The sequence below is a fragment of the Protopterus annectens genome, chromosome 2.part2 (genome assembly GCF_019279795.1).
Source record: "Protopterus annectens isolate FY-2018-M chromosome 2.part2, PAN1.0, whole genome shotgun sequence".
NCBI lineage: Eukaryota > Metazoa > Chordata > Ceratodontiformes > Protopteridae > Protopterus > Protopterus annectens.
The window spans coordinates 227,314,626-227,339,374 of record NC_056730.1 but is presented as its reverse complement, the minus strand read 5'-3'; positions in this window follow the sequence as shown (position 1 = coordinate 227,339,374).

The following is a 24,749-nucleotide window of genomic DNA, read 5'->3' as shown; positions in this document are numbered from 1 at the left end:
TACTCTGGAACAGACTACCTATCTATGTCAAACAGAGCTCCTCATTAGCACTCTTCAAGAAAAATCTTGATGATTGGATGGGAAATGGTAAATTCACCCCGGGGATCACTTCTGTGGCTCTGCTCGACAGGGGCATAGGAAAATAATTTTCTTGGGTGGCGAAAGCCAGGGTACATTTTTTGGCTAGGCTTGTATGGGCCCTAGGGCCGATAGCCTAGTACCTACCTAAGAACCTAACCTATAAATATATATATATATATATATATATCTCTATATATATATATATATATATATCTATATATATAATATATATATATATATATATATATATATACATATGGATCTACCTGACAACACCGACACACTACAACACCGACAATAAAATCACCGACACCACATAACCAAAAGTTCACAAACACGAAACCTCACATGCCAGACACACCACAATCCCAACAATCAACAAACAAAACAAATTCCCTGTCCAAAAAGCACACACACAACACAAGCAGACCAAAATCCTTACAAACCCACACTAGACCTTACATACACAACTATCTACAACCTTAACCAAAACCCTAACCCTAAGGTCCATCACTATCGCAGACTCACCTAACCTGCGCCCTAACCCTAACTCATTTAACCTGCCCCAACCCTAAAGACTGTCACTATCGCACACTCACCTAACCCTCGCCCTAACCCTAACTCACTTAACCCACCCCTATCCCTAGAGTCTGTCAATATCGCACACTTACCTTACTCGCACCCTAACCCTAACATTCGTCACTACCGCATACTTACACAACCTTTTCACATGTCGGTGATCTCAGCGTCGGGGTTTTCATCCATCAGTCGTCTCACTTTTCGATCTTCTGGTGTCGGTGTTTTCATCGTCGGCGCTGTCAGCTTTCGACGTTGTCAGGTAGACCCATATATATATATATATATATATATATATATATATATATATATATATATATATATATATATATATACATATATATATATATATATATATATATATATATATATATAGATATATTTATATATATATATATATGTATATATATATATATATATATATATATATATATATATATATATATGTATATATATATATATATATATATATATATTAGATTTTACACAGTCAATGAGGCCAGTTTGGAAAAGGGCCTCTAAATTAAAGATCCAGCTTCTCACTTTTTGCCAAAAACAAAATGTTTGCATTTGACAGGCACCTTATAACTACCCAATCAATAGCAGTGAATAAAGAAATGGCAGTGGGGTGAGTCAAAAGGTGTTTGTAGAGAGAACTGCATGCCTACTTATCCTGTTGTCAAAGAGATGTAGTGAAAAACATAATTTTTCTTAGGCAAAATTATTTTTAGCATAAAAGACATTACACTGACATACTGCCATGTAACCTGCCCAATTAGAAATGTAAATAAAACATTGAAGAATGTTGCAGGTTTGGTTGCATTAACAGAAGTGAAAAAATGGTTCACAACAACTCTAGTTACTACATGGAAACCAGCCCAGAGAATGTTTTTCCTGAATACATTTTTGTGATATATAAAGGATACTAAAATCATTGACCTAAATGTTGACATTACTGATAAATATTCTCCAGAAAATCTATCCTGCAATAAGACATCACAATGTTTATTAAAGGTATTTGTAATTTGTTGACTATTAGAGTCAAATGCTGTAATATAGAGCAGTACAGTCAGACGTTAATTCCTAATCTCAAATTATATTGTAAATAGTAAACCGGTGTGTTTAACTTTTTTTAAGGAATAATATTAAATCAAGCTTGACATTAAGACTTGATAGAATAGTTGATTGTCATATTGGATTTACATTTAGCAATGGCAAGTTATTGAAAGTTAAATCTAAGGACTGATTACCTGATATGAGACTAATTTCATAGTATAAGTTAAGCATATAACTATAAAATGGGTATATCAGAAACTAATGCCAAAATGAAAAGTGTTCCATGCATGGGGATTGCATAGTATGTTAAAATGAAAATGTGGTAAACAATAAAGATCTGCTGTAAAAAAAAGTAATACTTAAATGTAATTCTGGACCATACTTTGTCCTACAAATTGTATACTGAATCAACAGTACAAATCATTTCATACACATAACTAAGTAATATGCTATCATAGATGATTGCTCAAGAAAGAGGACAAGCCTTTAGCAGAAAAGTATTTATTGTTAAACTTGAATATAGACTATCCATAACAGTGCTCCCCTCTAATATCAATACCCACTGTCTTCAATCTTCCTAAAAAGCTGTTGCTTTGTCTTTCTGGCATACTGTAGTACATATCAGTGTACTGTAGTACATATCAGTGTACTGTAGTACATATCAGTGTGAACTAGTAATGAGGTCTCACAGAGTACCTATCAGCAGCAGGGCAACTCTCCTTCAAGACACATTGTCATGTAAAATCATAAAGCTTAGATACTATCCAGGAACTTTCCATGATAGCAGACAAAGCTGTCCACTAGAAGAGTTATCTACTCTCTTAGAAACCATAATGAAGGTCTCTTCTTAATTAGCCCCCAGTTTGGACTAGTGATATGTGAGAATGCTTTTTGTAAAAATAAGCTCATCACTGTCCCATAAAATTCCTCAAATTATTAGAAATCAACAAGCTCTTAATGTGTTTAAAGCAAAGCTGAAAAATTTGCTTACATAAACTAATGAATGCAGACACATCAAATATACAAGATACATAAAGAATGCTAGAGAGATTGAATTTAGAGGCGTGATCATGTTTCAAATATGGTATTTAATCTCACTTAAAGCATATTTGATCATCTTGCAGTTCTAATGTATAAACTGTAAATACAAAGCATAATCCATAGTTCTGTATGCTAAAGTTAGTTTTACTTAGTGTTTTATTGTTCGGTTATCACCATTGCAAATTGTTTTTCTTTACTAGATGACTGTTATCTAAGCAAAACTTCATCTCTTAATGCTACTGCATCTGCATGTCTGTTAATGTTCTTCAGTTGAACACAAATTATGGTTTAAAAGTGCCAGCTAAACAGTCCACTTACTGAGGTAACAAATAGACAATAAACAAATAAACAAAAAAAGTAAACACCCATCAAGAATTCTGAAAAGACTGCTTTCCACTGGGAGCATATCGATCGACCTATAATCACTTGAGAGAGCACGACCCTTAGTGGATTTTAGGAATTAAATAATATGAGCTAAATGAAAAGAATAAGATAACATGAGTGAAGTTATCAGTTCCTGAAATAAAACCAACAGACAACCACCAGCTTCCTTTTTAAAGCATCATTGATATAAATTGGCACCCTGTACTGTGGATTTTGCATGCTTTATGAGATTCTGTGGTTTGATTTACTACTGGAGGTGTAAACAGTCAGTTATGAATTGTCAGTTCATCCAGAGATTCTCCAGCAAAATAAGGAATACTTAACTGGACATTCCACTGAGTAAAGTAATCTGTAATAAACAAGGATTTCCTTATTTATTTATTTATTGTGGTGTGTGTGTGTGTGTGTGTGTGTGTGTGTGTGTGTGTGTGTGTGTGTGTGTGTGTGTGTGTGTGTGTGTGTGTGCGTGTGTGTGTGTGTGTTTGTGTAGGGAAGGAAGGGTTGTAATGAATTGCACTTTATATGTATAACAGCTACAACCAAAGTTATAGTATTGTTGCTGCTACATATGCATTTATTCATGCGTTTGATCACAATCAGACATCTGTTATGTACACAGTAAATAAAGTGGTTGTAATTAGTGAGTATGTAAATATGCATGCGCATTTGTTTGTGTGTGTGTGTGTGTGTGTGTGTGTGTGTGTGTGTGTGTGTGTGTGTGTGTGTGTGTGTGTACATCCAGAAAAAAACAAGCAACATGACCAGCACAATGGTGAACCTTCACTGTGAATAAATAAAAGTGATTAAAGCATTGTTCTTACTACTTTGAGTCAAGTGTTTCCTTCGAACAGGATTTTTTTGCTCTTGTGTTTATACATCCACATGCATCAATGTGGGACAATTGTAGTGTGTTCCATTATATGCATCTGATAGCAATGATGTGAAACATATTGCTGGATCTATTTATGAATCCATTCATTGGTCACAATCTGTTATCTAAATTGTACATAGTCAACATCACTGTAATTGATGGATATGTCAGTGTGTTGGTGCTGTAATTATACTCTATGCATTCAACAACAGTGGGGTGAAATATATTATTATGGCTATTTATGCATCTCAATCAGACATTTGAAGTGTACACAGTCAATACACTGACTGTACTTAGTGTGAACATTGTGTGTATATCTCTGTGCATGTACGTGTGTGTGTGGTTATAATGGACTGCACAGTATGTTACTGACAGCAACAGACTGAAATAAATTCATGTAGGCACATATTTAGGTATTTGATCATTTACTCATTGTCAGCCATCTGTTGTATACACAATTAATGAAGTGGTTATAATTTGTTAGTAAGTTGGCCGTTTGTGGATGAAATTGACTGACCTCACTGTCATTTAACTACAAAAAAAGTCATTGATCTGGCTTGGCAGAGAAAGAGTGTGTTTGAATTAAAAAAAAATAATGCATTGTTGTAATGATCATTATAATTTTTTATTTGATCACAATTAGATATCTGAGAAGTAACTAAACGGAATGTGTACTAAGTCAGTCTGTGAATGAAAGTGATTCCCATTGCTGTTTCATTGCAATTAAACAGTTCTTGACCTAACATGGTATAGCTCTACGCCATTCTGGTTAGTTTTGTCTATTCAGGTGATTCCTCTAGACCCACCCTCCTCGTTTTGAATTCACTAGCCCCTACTGATATTAGCTTAGGATCACTGAAACAAAACAGCACAACTTTGTTCTGAGAAATTCACTGTCATGTTTCACACAGTTACAGAAATGTGATACATTATTGCTATGTACTGACATTATCACCCAGATCTTAATGTGTTTATTTTTTCAGGCTGACATATTATGTATCTGTTGATACCATTGGTATGTTCTAACAAAACAAGACCCAGAAATATTCCATTTTCTTTTTAGAATTGGTTGAATTTTCTGTCATTTTGTATCTTATAGCACAATATGTTTATTAGCGACTTGTCATTACATCCAAAATAAAAATTGTATGTACAGTTAAATTAAATGCAGTACTTATTAATATAATTATGACAGCCCTCACACAGTGTAGACTATATTTACATGGTTATGGGGATATGGTTCTGTATGGCACAGATACATTACTAGTACTAAAGTGGGGTGTGTAACTGCCATATTAGAGGGTACTATGCAAGTTATGAGTGTTAGAGAAAAACAATACTGAATGTACTTGGGTAAGACTAACATTGTAAGAAACAGAAATATGCATTGCATGTATAATGTATTAATATGAACATTCTAATAAAGAGACTAACACTTCATGAAAACTGCATCATGCATTATAAACCAAGAAGTCATCTGCAACTGGCAGATATATTATGCATCCACAGTTAAAACATAACTGTGGGAGAGAAAGATTAAAGTTACTGAAGAGCGTTTGCAAAAGGTTATGGAAAATATGAAGTATGTCCTATATTTGCTTTAATAAATCAAAAATTGTGCATGGTACTTGCCTTGTTAAGGATCCTATGCAAGCAATGGGAATTAGTACCATGTTTTCTTACACATTCTTGAGTAAGAGAAACACAGCAAGAAGAAGAGCTATGTATACAGGTTTATACACTGCCATGAATAGCATTGTTTTATTATACAGAATCCTGTTTATGAACATTATGACAAGTGTTAGGAAGCAAGGTGTTATTGAAAAGCTAAAAAGATATGGTAGATATCCAGAGTGAAAATCAAGCCTCGTTTAGTGAAAATTGTTTGCAAAAGTATTAAAAACTTCTGAAACATTGTAAATATTTGCATTAATAAATCAGAAATACCAACTGACACCCTTTTGTTGCCAGGGGGCTAAGCAAGTAGTAGATGCTAGAAACACAGTAAAAATTTATTATTTTGAGGTACATTTGTTATTATTATTAATATTAATACAGGCATTAATATCTCATGAAAAGCAGACTGCAGGTTTGGAAAGATTTATTTATTTAGCCCAAAGTGTAAAACAGTACAGTTTCTGACTGCTTGATTCAAAACATGAACTTTCAGCATGCATGTCAGTCATAAATCTTATAGAGATTCATATGCAAGTGCTAGGCTAGCTGCTTATTTTAAGCCTAATGAATTTCTTCTTTTCGGCTTGAATTTAACCTGTCCTGTTTGACGTTAGATTGACCTTACCCAGCCCGTGGTCGATAATTATATTACCTAAAGAAAGAATATCTGTGATCATACCATAAATAATTTGAGAGGGCCAATGCATGGGATAAAGCATTTATATGCTGCCTTTGTATGTTAGTAGTGCAGGGGACAGTTGTGTGATAAATTTTCTATTTCCCATTCATACATCCAAGTTGGAATTGAAAATGGACAGGGATGAACTTTGTTTTATGTAAATAGTGAGTTTGTTCCTGAACAGTGGTGCCCTCTGGGAGATACATCTGCCCATCCAAACCATTCTGTTGATGTGGCAGAAGAAGTTTAGATCCCTAGACTAAATATTTCTGATGTCATCTGACCTGTTAATGGGCAATAAATCCATTAGTATTGAGTCAGAGAATGCCTTACATGTCAGACACAGGTCACCTCTTAGCAGTCTGTAAGATGCCAAGTATAGTGGCGGGGATTTCAATCGGTCCATGTAAGACATATTGTTTAGGCCTTGTATCCTTTTAATAAGGTATCTCTGTGGGTATACCAGGTGCTACATGTGTCTGGACATATACATGCCAAATGGGCATTATACTCAATAACTGGCATAATGAGGGCTATATAAAGATGGGTAATGACATCCCTAAATTGAGAGACAATCCCTTGTTTATTAGCTGTGCAATATAGATAGACTTCTTACAACAATGGACACATGTTGGTCAAAAGTTAGGTTACTAAAGTTTCCAAATCTCAAACAACTGGGTTAACTCTTTGGGGCATATTGTCAATGTGGTAGCTCCCTGGGGTAAATGGCTTCTTAAAGGATATGAAATGCATTTTTTTAACATTTAATTTTAGTCCATGATTTTGGCACCAGTTATTTATGTGGGGCAGAGCATCCTGGAGGAAGGCTAAGTCAGTTAGGGATTTAAAGACTGCTCCTAGCTTGCAGTCCTCTGCAGACACAGTCTGTCAGAGACATTTGGCATCAGCTTTTATTTATTTTTTTTCTTAGTCCATTAATACTGTTTTTTTTTAGTCCATTAATACTGTTTATTTAGAAAATGAACAGTTAAGTCAAGAATATTAGCAAGCAATATTCATTGCAGTGGTGGTAATGTACATAGGTGCATAAGCAAAGTTATCTGCAAACTGAACTGTCAGTCAGGATGAACAGATATGCTCAGAAATGAAAGGTCTTATACAGTCTTCTCTGTACAGCTTGCATTGTTTGTTTGTGTCTGTACAGCTTGCATATGAAGCGTAATTTTTTTCAACCTTGAGCTCCAAGCGATTAAGACAATAACTGTTGTTAACAAGCCATGTTATCAAATGAAGGTTTCATGCAGTCTTTTCTCTAAAGTCATCCTGCTTTGTATCAAAAATATTTCAGGAGACACCTGAGAATCTACACATTTTTATCTCTGTTTGGACCTGATAGATAATGTGCTCACAGCTAGCTTATTTTTCCATTAATGCTGCATAATGTAAAATGAAGATCGTCTACAAAATTGCATATAGTTTCATACCTTTTCAGAGAGACAACTGCATTCACTTAATATCTAATCAAACAGAAGCAAGGTGGTGTCTGCATATTGGTAAAATATTGTAGGTATCCTCACAGAAACATCACTGGTGATGTGCAGAGCCTCAGAGAAAGAAGAGTGTTTGAGAGTTAAAGAAAAATATGAAATATATTATGAATTTATGAAAATAAAGTAAAAGTGGATTATGATGCCATCATACCAGGGGGTCCTTTGGAAGTACTGGGTTTTTGAAGAAACATACTGTTAGACATACTTGGCAGAGATGACCACAAACACAAATATATTTATTTGCTTGAGATCCACTGCATCAAAATTAGTAACATTTGAATATTGAAACTATTAGTTCATGAGTGATTACATTATGTGTGATGTACCAATGTGCCATCTAAAAGCTCACATGATTTGCATGGCATGCTCAGCAAAACAGTTAGAATACGTTTAGGTTTATAGCTGAGTACTAGGTTAATTGCCCTGAAGGGTAACGTTTAAGCCTAGCTAATAACCTGAGGTCACAATCAAGCTCTGTATCTTGTGTTTATGAGGTAAAGACCTTTACCATTATGCCAAACTCACTTGGAATACACATGGTTAGAGGTATTAAGGAGTTAAGCAGTTACAGTGAAATGAAATATGATATTGTCATGTAGGGGGTGACATATGCAGGCAACTGATGTTACTTAAAAACTAGCAATAAAATATGGTACCAGATGTGAAAACATTCAAAGATATAAATCTTTGCTATAGCAGCTATGAATAGAAGCAATATGTTCATATCTGCATCTATATCGTAAAAGTTGTATGGCCTACAGGCAGACAAATTCTGTCATCTTATACACAGCATTATGGCATAAATATTCTGCCACTCATGTGCAAGGACATTGTCAATATAAGAGGGATGTTGTCCAACACCATCATCAGATTTTTGTTGCCACAACATTAGTCCACTTGCATGAACCATAAACACTCAGTCTATCATTTGACCACCTTCCAGAGGACAGACAAGTATCTTGCAGGAGAATTTTTTTTGCACATTTTGTAGAAATTTTTACAGAATTTTCTGATGGTTGGTAATGATCCTGAGTTGGATGTAGTTAAGAGATGTATCTGTCTTGATTATTGGAAAGCAAATCCCACATAAAGATTTACATTCTCAGTGCTTATTTGCTTGGCTAGGAGTGCAATGTGTGGACACTTGTTTGCATAACTAAATAAATGTTATCATTTACATTTACATGGTAGACAAGGGAGACAAAAGGGCAACATTTTACATAGTTTGTGTTACCAAGCATGAGGAATCCTCACCCCTTTGCTTTAGGGGTACTGTTTGGTAAAGCAGTGAATGCTTTAAATAGTGAGGTACTGAAAAAACACAAGAAAGTCTTCTAATCTATACTTCCTGTTTCTCAACAACTACTTAATGCTTACTAGGACCTGCTATACCCTCTACCCCCTCCTTGCCTTTCACCTTTAATCTTTTATTTATTTCTTCTCCCTACCAACCTGGACTCCTTTACACTTTTCCCCTCTAAATAACATCATCATATAAACCTATCTTACGAATTTCACTAATCTGTATTTTTCAATTTTTAGATGCAACTGTAAATTTATATCTGTATTTTCAGCTTTATATAGGTTCATAGGTTCATAGGTTGGTACTAGGCTATCAGCCCTAGGGCCTATACAAGCCTAGACATAACAATTCCCTGGCTATTTCTTCCCACACTATTTACGTCCCTGGACGCCTGTCTAGCAGGGTGACTGACGTGTTCCCCGGGGTGAATTTCCTTTCACCCATCCAATCATTAAGGTTCCTTTTGAAGAGGGCCAAAGAGGCACTCTGCTTGACATGTATGGGCAATCTATTCCAGAGTCTGGGTAGTCTCTGGGTCAGGAACCTATCCCTCCAGCATGTTTTGTTTATTGTAATGACAAGGTTTAGATCCCTGGAGCGTGTGGCTCTGAGGGATTGGGATTTCTTTAACTGTAGCATGTCCAACAGCTCTGGGTTTGACATGGCCTTGTATGTTAAGCAAAGATCGCCTCTGAATAGATGATATGCAACAGAGTATAGCTGGAGTTTTTTTAAGGTGGTCAGCGTAGGGCATCTGCTTTAGGCCTGTGATTCTTTTAGTGAGGTATTTCTGTGGCCTTTCCAGTTGTTGCAGATATCTTGAGAGGTACATACCAAATGGGGCATTGTATTCTATAATGGGTCTAATGAGGGATGAGTACAGTGGGACAATGACCTCCTTTTTTCTGGATGAAAATCCCTTAGTGATGAGGTGTGCCACATAGAAGGATTTCCTGACTGTTGTGGTGATGTGGTTATCGAAGGAGAGACCACTGTCCACCTGTGTCCCTAAGTCTCGTTTAGTGTACTGCCACCTATATGGTAATTCACGGATACATGTTTTTTCCCAAAGGGGATAACTATACATTTCTTGGCATTGAGCTTAAGCCCATGGCTCTGGCACCAAACATCTGTTTCTGTAAGGCCCTTTTGTAGAGTATCCACATAATTTGGGGATTCAATAATGGCTCCCAGTTTGCAGTCATCTGCAAACTTTGTTATCCAGAGTCCCTTAGTGTTGGATTGTACTTCAGAGAAGTAGATGCCAAACAAGAGCGGTCTCAGGACTGAACTATGAGGTACTCCACTTGTCACTTGTCTGGAGCTGGATTTGGAGTCTGCTACTTTTACAGTGTGGGTTCTATCAGTAAGCCAGTTAGCAACCCATTGGGTGACATAGGGATTAATGCCCAGCTTAGTAAGTTTATCTATGATTCCAGAGTGGGGGGTGGTGTCAAAGGCCTTGGCAAGGTCTAGATAGGCTGTGTGGACCACCTTACCCTTGTCCATAGCTCTGGAGACTGATTCAAAGAAGTCAATCAAGTTCAGGAGACAAGATTGGCCCTTCACAAACCCAAACTGGGTGGGGTCCAGTGTTTGAAGGTTGCCAATGTCTTTGTTTATAAGTTCCATGATAATACGCTCCATGGCCTTGCAGATAAGGCTTGTCAGACTGATGGGACAGTAGTTTCCAGGATCCAAGGTGGATCCCCCCTTGTGGAGTGGGATAACTGTAGCTGTGTGCCACTCAGTGGGCATGAAACCTGAGGTGAGGCTATGATTAAACATGACACTTAGGTGAGGTGCCAGTTCATATTGTAGTTCATGTAGTACACAGCCCAGGATGTCATCTGGTCCCATGGATGCTGTATTCTTAGCTTTGGAGAGTGCATTTTTACCTGTGTGGCCGTTATTACCAGAATTTGGCAATCTTCCGGTATTGAGATGGGCCATTTAGGTGGTGAGAGGGGGTGAAATTGGCACTGAATCGATCTGCCAGGATATTGGCAATATCCTTGGGATCAGTATATTTAATGCCATTCTGTTTTAGCTCAGAGCAGATCTGAGCAGTGCCATTTAGATTCTTGACATAGTTATAGAATGCCTTGTTGTTGTCTTTGGAATCTTTGGCAATTTTATTTTCGTAACTAGCTTTGAAGGATTTTATGAGGGATCTCATTTTCTTACTGAGGCTGGTAAGGAAGTTTTTTGCATCCTGGGATTTTCCTCTTTTCTGCAACAGTTTCTTCCTTTTGTTGTAAAGTTTGTTTATGGCAGGAAAGCACTAGATTGGCTTCTTTTTTTTTGGATGAGAGCATCTTGGTTCTATTTGGAATGGCACGATTTATGCATGAATGGATGTGCTCATACAGTGCCTTAGTGTAGGATTCAGCAGTTGAACTTTCAGCTCCCGTCTGCATGGATGTCATGAAGTTTGTCACCTCTGACTTGAGTAGCATGAAATTGGCTTTGGAGAAGTTTTTTATGGAGGTTTCCTTACTGGGGGGTGGGGGTTGGATGTGGATGTTAAGGGTGATTAGCTTATGGTCAGACATGACTAACGAGGGGGTGACCATAGGTGTGGAGCATCGATTTCCCATGTTGCTAATGACCAGGTCTAGGACATTGGAGCCCCTGGTGGGACTATGGATTAGTTGATCCAGGGCGTTGGAATTTATGAATTCTAAGAACCATTGGGCAAAGGTGTTGGTACATAAGTAGCTTTCCCAGTTAATGGCAGGGTAGTTAAAATCACCCAGTATTAGGGTGTTTGGTTCTATCTTAATATTTTCCAGTATGTGTAGAAAGGTGTAATGAGAATCTTGGGGTATGGTGGGGGATCTGTAGCAATCTACAACTTGGATTGCAGTCTTACTTAGTGTTAGTTGCACCTGGAGAATTTCAGACGCATTGCAAATAATTTTTGTATGTAACTGTAAACATTATTGCAACTGTAAACTTGTTTTGTACGTAACTGTAAACAATGTGTCTGGGACTTTTCTCATTGGGTCTCTGCTGAAAAAGGGCACCTGCCCAGCCAGACTAACCTGGTTAACAAATGGCAAATAAATAAATAAATAAATAAATATTTGTTCTCATAGTTCCCATCAAGCAATCACAGTGTTGTAGTGTAATAATGCTGTTTTGAAATATTATGAAAGCATGATTTGCATAATTTGCATTTATTGTGTGATATCACAAAACAGCAGTTAGCTACCAAGTCTCATCATATATCACTGAAAAGCACTTGAAGAAATAAACAATTTACCTACTGATGTGCTTACAGAAATATAACTGTTTGACCTTAATACTACTAATTTTGACAAGCAAAATACCATTTTTATTTCATACGTTTGCAATATAAATTCAGTGCCACCAGAAGCATTTTCGTACTAACACCAATGTTTTATCTATCATCCAGCAAACAGCTTTCATAGTTTATGTTTTTTTTTTAGCCTGCATCATTTATGAAATATTGCAAATCATATCAGGCATAATCTTAATAGAAACTCTGGTAGAAAAACTCACAGAAAGCAAATAGCTTCCTGTCTGAACATAAGGAAGCAACAGAATGAATGGTCATCCTGGTCATCATTAGTTAAATGTGGAGAACATTATCAATGTTTAATGTCCCCAGGATCCATGAAGTTAGGTGATCCTTGTCCAGTGTCATTAGCATTGTTTGGACAGATCTTATCCCCTCCTGGTGCCCTGTAGGCAGGTATCTGCCACAGCAATTACTTCAGTTATTCGGATGAACCACAACTCAGTAGACATTTCAGGAAATTCCTCCTGATGAGAAAGAATATTAATTAAGCTATGGTGCTACTCAAAATATTCCTTCAACATTCCAGTACTCACCAGAATAAAGGAGACAACTTGTCTACCATTTCTTAGCATAGCCTAAGTGAGGTACTGCCTTCTCCTTCTAAGGCACTAAATCACTTACCTAATATCCTTGACACCACTTGGCTTCTTCAAACCCCTTCATTTCCCCAAGATTTCCCTCAAACAATCACTGTAACCTTCTTGCCGTGACAGTATCTCATTAATACAACTAAGGAAGTCTGTGCAAGTTCTGTCCAAAAGACCACTTTACTACTTTGGATATAAGATTTCTTCACTACTCATGTCTTCCTTTGACCCTAATATTGCCAGCATGACATGCACATAAAGAGTTTTTCATAATAACTTGACAAATGAAGTCTTAAAAATTACACATTTGGACCCAGTGCTCATGACCTCACTTGGAACAAAGCTGCCTTGTCCTTGAGGGTGCAGTCAAACCCATCTCACAAAGCTATCTCTGGTAGAAATCTGCAAAAACTATTCCCTGCACTTTAGGTTTTCCTAGGTCTACCTGGGGAGTATCATCTCAAAATATCCACAACAACACCAAGTAAGCCTTGCAGTCCAGCACAAATAATTAATAATGCTTTGTGCCAGTAAAATGTTTCATCCTGTAGTCCAGGATTTGTTTCATGCAGGTTCTTTGGGACAATTGTGTGAGTTTGAACAATATACATAAATAGAAAGTGCTTCTAAACTTCTACTGAAATTTACAATCAAGTTAACAAAAATGTATACAAAAATAAAAGAGACAAACAGCTAACACTTCTTTTTCCTTCTTCACCTGAATGCCTAAAAATATAATACACCCCCAGGTCTGATGATATAGCTAAAATGTATATCATTAAAATATAGTAGATTATGAGCCTTTTCATGTCCAGACATAACATTTATTATGGGGGATGGACAACAGCTCACTATTTAAATTCCTACACTGGAATCTGTTCTTCTCAGTCGTGTCCCTCCTGGTATCTCTGCCATTACCAACATTACTGATGAAGTCTCCCAGTAAGAATACAGAGCTGGCAGGAGTCACCCTCCCAAGTACCTTTCTCATCTTTTCTATGCAAGATGAACTGCCACTGAACAACTCTCAACCAGGAATAACACATTTCCCTATAAATAACTAAGTAATGCTAGCACAGCATGTATCTGACCACCTTTAACTGATACTATTTCACCATTGTCACTACTTCAGGACCTTCATACTGAGGTTACTGTTCATGCCCCTAAAGCATGTTTTTATTGCCAGACACTTAGTGGCCTGAATCCAAGATACTCTTGCCAGCCACCTTTGTGGCACTGCAACTGACATCCATTTTCACCCTACTTGGTGGTAAACCCAGATGTTGATTCCCTATATCCATTACAGGCAAAGCCCAACAAGTTTGTCTGGAAGACAAAGACAACAGGCACTTTCCAGCAGACATCATATCTAACTCTGGCTCTATGGTTGGGTCGAGGTAATTGTAGTTTGCTAGTGCATTCATAGATTTATTTTGGACAATAACAAATTACTCTTTCTGGACCCTTCTTTTTTGTAGATTACACTTTGTCTGGATGCTGGGCAGAGCTGTTCACCAAGTAGGAGCTAATAAGAGAGCAATGCTCTAGGTAACATTATTGTGATATTTCACTAAATGTGCAACCTCTCTACCAAGCATAATCTGCTAACACTATGCACCAGCCAAGATTTTTAGCTGTCGTGTTTATTAACATTAATGAGTAAACTTTTAACATCCTATGTGAGTTGCAGAGTTTGTATGCTATGATGAAAGCCCTTCATTTCTAATATCAATAGATGTCCTGTGCTCTACTGATGGACAATGAGCCAATGAGATCTGTTACTATATACACTTTGAATAAAACTTCCACATCTTAGGAGAGGATGCTAATTTAAAGAAAACTATGCAGTGGCTGAGTTTCATACTCTTCTGCAGTTTTATGAACCTAGAGTATGCAAGTTACGCATGTCATAAAAGAAACCTCTATACCACAACTAACCTTCCTTTAGTCCTTATCTTCTCTTCTTATCACCACCAAATATCTCTCTTACTAATGTCCCAAACAGTATTTTGTCTATCACACTTACCAACTACTCTTTTTCCATTTCACACAGGGAAACAAAGCAACTGCTACATTACCCCAACACTAATTCTAACTCTTCCCTTGCCTTCTGACTCTTATTCTCTTTAATTCTGCCCATTGCCTCTTCTCAGTCATATCATATTTAGTTTCTTTTCAAAACACCCAGCACTGCTCAATAGCATTTATTTATGTTCTCGTTCATTATTCACAATTTCTATCAGTTGCACCTATGAGCCTAGTTACCTGTATACAAGCTTTCATTATTGTTTATCATGCAATGTTACTACTAGTTTCCTTAAATATATGTTTATTGTATACTTTTGTTATGTTTACATGGAACTTTTTCCTCAAGTACTGCTGAAAACAGGCTTCATTTCCAGTCTTACTTTCTTGGCAAACAAATGCAAATATGTAAATAAATGCCTTTGTCCCCAGAATTAAAAGCAATTTACTGTGATTAGTAAAAAAAGAGAAGAAAATGACATGGGGACAAAAGAGTTTATAACACAGTTGTGGTATTTGCAAGCTGTACATTGCACAGCAAGAGGTTCTCGGCGGCGTTGGGACTGCAGCAAGAGGTTCTCCCAGCGTTCAAAAGACATGCGTGCGTAAATTGTCGTTGAAGGTTGGGCGTCAAGCTGGCACCTCGGCGTTTCGTAAAAATCTACTGCCAATCATTAGTGGACCAGAGTTCCGCTGTGGTAACCCCTTCCTGGGAAAAAGCCAAAAGACAAACAACAACAGCACTTGTTTTGTGATATATGATCCTGTGAAATTAGTGGTTGTGGAGCACCTCACATTCAAGCAGGGGATATTTCAATCTACCCATTAATATGCTTTATATAAATGAGGTCTGCATCCTACATGCTGGCTATTTTATGGCAGTGTTTGTGTACTAAATGAACCTCATTTTTGAATCCACTGTTTATTTTTATTAGATTTTATTCAGTCTGTTAAGAATGCACTTGAATTTCAGTAACAGTTAGTAAACTTAAATGACTAGTGATTGTTGAGTTTCTTGTAGCTATGTAAAATCACAATGTACAGCAGGCTGCTGCATAGTATGACACTGCGGCTATCAGATTTATTGCAAATATATATATATATATATATATATATATATATATATATATATATATAGTCAGTGCATTAGAGTATACACATGCACACATCTGTAGTAAGAATGCAAGCATGTCTGTGACTCAGTGAAGAATGTCAGTGTCATAGAAGCAAAGTTGAAATATCTGACTAATCAAGGTTATAGAAATTAGTACATCCGTTTTTCCTAAATACAAACTTGTACATGATGACTTTTTATCCTTCGAATTAGCCTTTTTGGATTATTCTACAAAGGTTAATGAAGAGCCCATATCAGTAGATAATAGGAAATAGTTACTAAAGTCTGTGGATAGCATCATAGCACCACATCTTCTCTATACTGGAAGTTGTTTACTTGGAAATTTCTTCATAGAAGTTTTTTTTAACTCCTAAAATTGCTATTATTTCTAAGTGTAATGAAATTAAATGTTGGAGATGTGGTGAAACTTTGGAGGTTAATTGGGTTCATATGTTCATTGAGTGTAGAGTTCTTTTACAATTTTGGAATGATTTTAAATATTTTATAAAGGCTTTGTGGTCAGATAATTGTCAAATTTCTGATTCCTTGCTATTATATAATATTCCTATTTCAAATGGAATTCCTAAACATCAGATACCGCTTCTCTGGTTACTTCTGGCCATTGCTAGAAAAATAATAACATTGAATTGTAAGAATAAGCAAGATCTCTTATTTACCGATTTTATAAGATTAGCTAAGTGTGTTTGTAAAAAAGAAATGCAAATCAACCTTATCAGCACATCTAATATAACTCATAAATGATTAGCCTGGCAGAAACTAAAAGGGCTGGATTCACGATGGCTTGCACGTGCAGCCGTCATGTCCAACGAGCGATCCAGGAACAGCCTGTAGGGGCGTGTAAGAGAGCTCCTAAAACGTCTCTTACACAGACAGGGCTGGGATATGTAAATTACCTCATTTGCAGCCGAAAAGCATGCAAATGAGGTAAATTTGCGATCCAGGAAGCACAAACCTGTCCGAGTAGGAGGCGTGTTAGTTGTAAAAATGTACTCAGTTGACAACTGAGTACCGTTTTGCAAATAGCACAATGGAGCCTTGTCAGCTCCAAATAAAGGTTGCATATGGTTAAGGAAGCATGCCAATGGCCAAATATATGGCCATTGGAAATGTTCCCAGATGCAAAATTAAAATAAAAATATTTTTTTTTTGGTGATTTCCGAAGTTTAAGCGTAGCGCAGCGCCACGCAAATGGGCTGCACCACAAAAACCAGAAAAATAAAAATTAAAACCCACAAACGTGGAATTTATGAAAATTGTTAAATTACAATGTAAGGGAATAGCAGGCTGAATACACCATGGCCACCGAGTAGGGGTTGCTAAGGGGAGAAGCCCAGTCTAAGACATATAACCAAGCATTAGTAGGCAATCCTATGTAAATGAGTGTTAGGATAGTGAATTGCACTTTTACATAGCAAATGAGCACAGTCAGTGGAGTGTAGGAGTAGGATATGGGGAGTAACAGAGTAGGAGATAGGTGACATCACAAGGGGGTATGTATGAAAGTAGTGAAGCTCATTGGAGCAGAATGTCATGTGTTCGCTGTCAGTTAGAGATCATGGAAAGAGGTGTGTCAACAGGTAGGCCAGGGAAAGCCAAGAAATGGAAGGTGTATACTGTGGATAATACCAAAGTTTCTTGCTGAGTGGGTATGCACGCATGTGAGTGCCCGTAAACCCGAGTAAGACAGAGAGCGCACGTGGAAGCGTGAGTGCATGTGTTTAACCGAGATGGCATGTATAGGGCTGTTTAAAGACCTGTAAGTGCGTATGTGCTGGTGTGTGTTTTCCTCCAAATAAGCAAGTTTTAGTCCGTCTAAGCATGTGTGTGCGCATATGAGCTGGTGTGCGCGTGTTTGCGCTTGTGTGCACAGTGCTGCCCCCGAGGAAACAGAAAGGAAAAAGGAAGCACAACAAATAGTAGGAAACTACCAGGGAGTACTAGCAGAGCTAGCAGGTAAAAACAATCAGAATCAGGCAATTACAAAGGCAGAACACTAGCCCAGCCTAGCACTTAAAACTCTGCAAACAACAGGGCAGTGTGTTTCTCTCAAGAGACACTGCAACACTGGAGTAAGCTACTAGAAGTGAAAACTGAAAAAGCTTCACTCAGACAAAAAATGCTAGGGGCTGCCATTGCTGTTATAAGGTGACATATGCAACATGCTGAGGGTGGTGACGATGCAAATGCTGCCTGACAACCCACAGCGAGGAGACGGAGAAGAGTGTACAGGCCCAGGGTCACCTACCAGGGATTACATGAGCTGGAGATAGTGGAGCGCTATAGAGTGGACAGAGACTTCCTGCAGCAAATTGTCGAGATGTGCAGGCCACGCCTCACACACAGAACCAACAGAGGGGAACCCATCCCAGTGGAAACCAAGGTATGTGTTGACCTAAGAATACTAGCAACAGGTACCTTCCAGAGACCAACTGGTGATATGATGGGGATATCACAGACATCAACATCCAGGGTACTGCACCAGTTCCTGGATGCCATGTCAGCACATGTTGGTGATCATGTATATTTCCCCAATTCCCATGAGGTATTGACCAGCAATATGCGTATCTTCCAGAAAATAGCAGAATACCCTGAGGTAGTGGGTGCAATAGACTGCTGCGCATATAAAGGTTGCATATGGTTAAGGAAGCATGCCAATGGCCAAATATATGGCCATTGGAAATGTTCCCAGATGCAAAATTAAAATAAAAATATTTTTTTTTTTTGGTGATTTCCGATGTTTAAGCATAGCGCAGCGCCACGCAAATGGGCTGCACCACAAAAAACAGAAAAATAAAAATTAAAACCCACAAACGTGGAATTTATGAAAATTGTTAAATTACAACTGTTTATCGTTTTTGCATTTAGTTACTTGTAACACATTGCACTCAAGTTACCTGGCACTTGCTCACTAAAGCAATTATATAAGTCAGCACTAAAAATTAAAAGCACTACACCCTCACTCCCCACTGGCCCCTGTTTTCAATTAAGGAATTCCCAATATTATTCTAGCATGTCCAAAGGTCAGTTGTCAATCTTCTCTCCGGTCCAGCTGGTGAATCTGGGAATCTTGAGGCAATGTTATAACTGCCTCATGTACACAGACAACCCTCTCCTCCTCCCACATAACACAAATACTTAGAGATGCAGCTATTTAGCCAAACTGGAGGCTGAGCTCTCTCAACTCAGGACTGGCAAGACCAGACAGGAGGAGAAGGCAACTACACACACCACAAAACCAGCCTCATAATGCTACCACTCCACTGAATCAAACACATAAACACACAAAGACATACTCGGAGGCTCTGAGTAAAAATTTACCTAAACAGCAGAGGCCTCCAAAGCAGACACCCAAACAACTGCTACCTCAAGACACCCCACAAGCAACACATAAACCACAAAAGCAGTGTGCAAGCAGTCACAGCCCTTAAGGCCAAATACAACACCAAACATACTTGTCATAGGTGACTCCATAGTCAGACACACTGACGTCCCACTCACCAGGCTGAACAAGGAGAGGGTCACAGTAAGCTGCCTATCGGCGCTAGAATCCACGACATAACACAAGCACTGGTCACTCCACGCAAGTACAAATATGACACAGTCATTGTCCATGCTGGTGTGAACGACCTGAGACGTACCTCCCTGGACTACATGAAAAGAGACATAGAGGAGCTCTCTGATTATGTAGCCCAGGCAGGTATGACCCTAACCCTGAGCAGTATCCTTCCTTCACCAAGAATGATGCCACAATATAGAGACAAGATGATCAGCTTTAACAATTGGCTTAATGTCTGGTGTCATTCAAAGGGGATCCAGTGTCTGTCTGCCTGGGATGACATGCTTGACAAGCCATGCTGCTTCACAAGGGACGGCTTGCACCTGCCACCCTGGGATTCGGATATTGGCTAAGGCTCTTGCCACCCTCATAGTGCCTTTTTTAGGCAAGGCTCAAATTCTAAACCTACCACCCTAGAAAACAAAAATGGGAAGAAACTGAGGGTAATGCTGCTCAATGCCAAGTCTAAATCTCAAAATGCACGACTCGAGGCCCTTCTCAGTATGGAGAACATCGATGTCTGTGCTGAAACTGAAACCTGGTTCAAGGCTCCTGAGAGCACCCTGGCACTATTAGGTTTTACCTCATATCATGCTGCCCCAAAACCCGGACCACACCACAAAAGGAGGGGGTGTATCCATATTCATAAAGGATACCCACACTTCCAGGTTGGTGGCAATGCACGGGCTGAAACCATCCAGGTGCAACTAACCATAGGCAAAACTGCTCTACAAATTGTAGCATGCTACAGGCCACCCTCTCAAACTCAGGAACCCCACACAGCCTTCCTGAAGACACTGGAGGGTATAAATGTATCTCCAAACACCATCATATTGGGTGACTTCAACTACCCGAATATAGACTGGGAACATTACTCAAGCCTTAACTTTCTAGCCCAATGGTTCCTGGAGTTCATAAATTCAAATGCCATGGAACAGCTAGTCACTGTTTCCACGAGAGGAGAAAATATACTAGATCTCATTGTCACAAACATGGGGACAAAATGCTCCACACCGGAAGTATATCCCTCATTTGTGAGATCTGATCATAAACTAATCTCACTGGAAATCCACATGCCGGCCCCACCCCAAACAAAAAAGACCATAGTGAAGAACTTCTAAAGCAAACTTCACACTACTCAAGACTGGTGTGGTATCCTTCAAGGCCCCTGAGCCAGTGGAAACCACAACCCAAGCTGCAGAAACCCTTACAAATGCCTTCTATGAACACCTCCAGGACTGCATGGATCAGGCAATCCCAAATAAAACCAAGACTCTTTCCACAAAGGGCAAACATCCAGTCTGGTGGACCCCAGCCATTAACAAACTTTACAATAAGAGGAGAAAGCTATTACATGATAGAACAAAATCCATAAAAGGGAAGTCACCCCTGATCATTATTAGTAAAAAATTACGAGCACTCATAAAATCAACTAAGGCCAATTTTGAGAGAAAAATTGCCATGGATTCAAAGGACAAGCATAAGGGCCTTTTCAGCTATGTTAGGAACCTGGGTGGAAACTCCCAGATATGCTCAGAATTAGTCCAAAATGATACAAAAATCACTGAACCCACAGACATTGCCAACATACTGGCAGACAGCTCCAGAGCAAACTTCACCCTCCTCTCCCCCCCTAAAGGGGAGATAACTATCCCAGCAGTGTAGCCTCCGGACATCTCAAATGCGCAGGTGAAAGCTGCTCTCTCTAAAGCTAAAACACAGCATCAATGGGACGGATGGTGTCCCCGGCTGTGTGCTACACGAGCTAAATGAGGAATTAAACCCGCATTATAAGGCAGCTGTTTAACCTCAGCCTTACCACAGGATACGTGCCCAAGGAGTGGCGTCGGCAACTGTTGTCCCACTCCACAAAGGTGCCTCACGGACCCTGGTAATTACGCCATAAGCTTAACAAGTCTAGTCTGCAAAGCTATGGAGAGGATCATAATGGAGCTCATAAACAAAGATATAGGGACTTGCAGACATTGGACCCGACCCAGTTTGGCTTTGTCAAGGGAAGATCATCCCTTTGAACTTGGTTGACTTCTTGAAACAGTCACCAAGGCCATTGATGAGGAAAGGCAGTCCATACAGCCTACCTTGACCTTGCAAAGGCTTTCGACACAATACCCCACTCGGGTATTGTAGAAAAACTACCAGCTTAAATGTAAACCCATATGTCACAAGATGGGTTGCAAACTGGCTTAAGGACAGAACCCACAGGGTTAGAGTTGCTGGCGCTGTGTCAGACTCCAAGCCGGTCACAAGTGGTGTCCCACAGGGCTCAGTCCTTGGCCCCTATTGTTTGGCATCTACTTCTCAGAAGTACAGGCCAACATGGGAGGACTTTGGCTGACAAAGTTTGCAGACGACTGCAAACTGGGTGCCATAGTGGAAAGTGCATCGGACACGGATATCCTTCAGAAGGGACTCACGGAAACAGATAGCTGGTGCCAGAGCCATGGCCTGAAGTTAAACGCCAAAAAATGTATAGTCATACATTCGGGAAAAACAAGGTAACCCCAAGCTACCATATAGGTGGCAATCCACTAAGCACAGAAGAGGTTATCAGGGACCTGGGGTCCCAGGTTGACAGTGGCCTTTCTTTTGACACTCACATTGCTAAAGTGGTTAGAAAGACCTTCTACATTGCCCACCTGATCATGAAGGATTCACATCCAGATCTAGTGAGGTCATTGTTCCCCTGTACTCTTCACTTATCAGACCAATGATCGAAAGTACAATGCACCATTCAGGATGTATCTCACCCGACATCTGCAGCAATTGGAGAGACCCCAAAAGTTCCTCACCAAAAGGATAAAGGGACTCCAAAATCTGTCATATGCTGCCAGATTGAAGAAACTCCAGCTCTATTCAGTCGCATACCGTCTGCTCAGAAGTGACATGTGCCTGACATACAAGGCCATGTCCAACCCGAATTAATGGACATGCTCCACCTCAAAAATCCAAATCCACCAAAACCACTAGAGCAAGCGACTTAAACCTTAGCACGGATATAAATAGGACGTGCTGGAGGGATAGATTTATCACTCAGAGACTCCCTATGCTGTGGAATAAAATCCCGGTCCATGTGAGGCAGAGCACCTCGCTGACTCTGTTCAAGAGAAATCTAGACCTGTGGATGGGAGATCGTAGGTTTACCCCGGGAATCATCTCTGTGTCACTGCTGGACAGAGGCACAACAAACTAATGGGCACAGTATTTTTTCATATAAGGGGTGGCGTAAGCCACAAAAATTTGGGCTAGGCTTATAAATGCCTTAGGGCAGATAGCCTAGTATAAACCTATGAACCTATGAACCTATGAACAATGTAAGGGAATAGCACACTGAAGACACCATGGCCACCAAGTAGGGGTTGCTAAGGGGAGAAGCCCAGTCTAAGACATATAACCAAGCATTAGTAGGCAATCCTATGTAAATGAGTGTTAGGATAGTGAATTGCACTTTTACATAGCAAATGAGCACAGTCAGTGGAGTGTAGGAGTAGGATATGGGGAGTAACAGAGTAGGAGATAGGTGACATCACAAGGGGGTATGTATGAAAGTAGTGAAGCTCATTGGAGCAGAGTGTCATGTATTCACTGTCAGTTAGAGATCATGGAAAAAGGTGTGTCAACAGGTAGGCCAGGGAAAGCCAAGAAATGGAAGGTGTATACTGTGGATAATACCAAAGTTTCTTGCTGAGCGGGTATGTATGCATGTGAGTGCCCGTAAACCCGAGTAAGACAGAGAGCGCACGTGGAAGCGTGAGTGTATGCGTTTAACCCGGAGTAAGCATGTATAGGGCTGTTTAAAGACCTGTAAGTGCGTATGTGCTGGTGTGTGTTTTCCTCCGAATAAGCAAGTTTTAGTCCATCTAAGCATGTGTGCGCGCATGTGAGCTGGTGTGCGCGTGTTTGCGCTTGTGTGCACAGTGCTGCCCCCGAGGAAACAGAAAGGAAAAAGGAAGCACAACAAATAGTAGGAAGCTACCAGGGAGTACTAGCAGAGCTAGCAGGTAAAAACAATCAGAATCAGGCAATTACAAAGGCAGAACACTAGCCCAGCCTAGCACTTAAAACTCTGCAAACAACAGTGCAGTGTGTTTCTCTCAAGAGACACTGCGACACTGGAGTAAGCTACTAGAAGTGAAAACTGAAAAAGCTTCACTCAGACAAAAAATGCTAGGGGCTGCCATTGCTGTTATAAGGTGACATATGCAACATGCTGAGGGTGGTGACAATGCAAATGCTGCCGGACAACCCACATCGAGGAGACGGAGAAGAGTGTACAGGCCCAGGGTCACCTACCAGGGATTACATGAGCTGGAGATAGTGGAGCGCTATAGAGTGGACAGAGACCTCCTGCAGCAAATTGTTGAGCTGTGCAGGCCACGCCTCACACACAGAACCAACAGAGGGGAACCCATCCCAGTAGAAACCAAGGTATGTGTTGACCTAAGAATACTAGCAACAGGTACCTTCCAGAGACCAACTGGTAATATGATGGGGATATCACAGGCATCAACATCCAGGGTACTGCACCAGTTCCTGGATGCCATGTCAGCACATGTTGGTGATCATGTATATTTCCCCAATTCCCATGAGGTATTGACCAGCAATATGCGTATCTTCCAGAAAATAGCAGAATACCCCGAGGTAGTGGGTGCAATAGACTGCATGCATATACGCATCGAAGCATCAGCCGGTGAGCGGGATAGGGCCTACATTAACCACAAGGGCTTCCCCTCCATCAACTGCCAGGTTGTGTGCGATGCCCTGGGCATAATAATGAATGTGTGTGCTGGCTGCCCTGGAAGCTACCATGATTCCCATATCTGGCATCTGATGCAGCTGTACCAGACATTTGCCAATGGGGACATCCCACATGGTCATCTAGTGGGGGATGCTGGCTATGCACTGGAGCCATGGCTGATGA